This window comes from Chrysochloris asiatica, unplaced genomic scaffold, assembly GCF_000296735.1.
Source record: "Chrysochloris asiatica unplaced genomic scaffold, ChrAsi1.0 scaffold00055, whole genome shotgun sequence".
NCBI classification, from domain to species: domain Eukaryota; kingdom Metazoa; phylum Chordata; class Mammalia; order Afrosoricida; family Chrysochloridae; genus Chrysochloris; species Chrysochloris asiatica.
The window spans coordinates 12314231-12315511 of NW_006408573.1; positions in this window are offsets into that span (position 1 = coordinate 12314231).

Consider the following 1281-nt stretch of genomic DNA (forward strand, 5'->3'; position numbering starts at 1 on the left):
AACAACAACAACAACAACAACAATATAGATTAAATACATATGGTGAAAGAATACAACACTGGCACACACCTTTCCTAAATTTAAACTGTTCAGTGTTTCCTTGGACTCTTAGTATGGTGCTGTGGATTTATGCGCTGGACTATAAAGTCAATTTGAACCACAAGGTCAGCAGTTCAAGCTCACCAGCTGCTCCTAGGAAACCCAATACATTGTTGCTATGGGTTAGAACCTAATCGACGGCACTTACAACAACAACAACAAGTGTTCCCTTGTTCTGTTTGAATAACTGCCTCTTGGTCTGTGTACAGGTTCCTCATAAGCACAATTAGTATGTGGCACTGAGGGTTAATGCGCTGGACCGCAAGATTGCTCCTTGGAAACCCTACAAAGGGTCTCTGAATCAAAATCGACTTGACACCACTTAATAACAACAACATAGGATTTCCAAGGAGTGGCTGTTGAGCTTGAACCGCTGACCTTGTGGTCCAAACTGACTTTGAAGTCCATTGCATTAGCCCACAGTGCCACACCAGGACTTTACCAGGAGAATCCTTCAGTATTGCAAGGGAAGGCTTTAATTTTTAATTCAGTTACCTCAGCTTGAGAAATGCTGAGTGTGTACTTCCCTTTTAGTTTTCTTACTTCAGATCTTAAGCACATTTCATGATAATATTTGTCTTTTTCTTCAATATCTGCCCTTGACATTTTCTATTCAGCTCTTTTACCTCCTCATTTCTTCCATTGGCTTAAGTACCTTTACGCTGGAGGGCAAGTTTCAGTCTTTTCTGACATCAGGTTTGGTCTTTATCCTTCTTTATTGTCTTCTTAACGATCTTTTGCTTTTTGATTGTATGATGTTCCTGATGTCATCACATAACTCTTTTGGTCTTGGGTCATTACTGTTTAATGCATCAAATCTGTTCTGAGATGGTCTGTAAATTCAGGTAGACATGTTCAAGGTCATATTTTGGCTTTCCTGTCTTTGTTTTAATTTTCTTCCGCTTCAGCGAGAACTTGCATATGAGCAACTGATGGTCTGTTCCACAGTCTGTCCCTGGCCTTGTTTTGGCTGATGATATGGAGTTTTCCACAGTTTCTCTCCACAGATGAGTCAATTTGATTTCTGTTTATTCCACCTGGTGAGGTCCATGCCATTTATGTTGTTTTAAAAAGGTATTGTTGTTGTTGTTGTTGTTAGGTGCCATCAAGTCGGTGCCAACTCATAGCAACCTTATGCACAGCAGAATGAAACAATGCCCAATCCTGGGCCAACCTCACTAC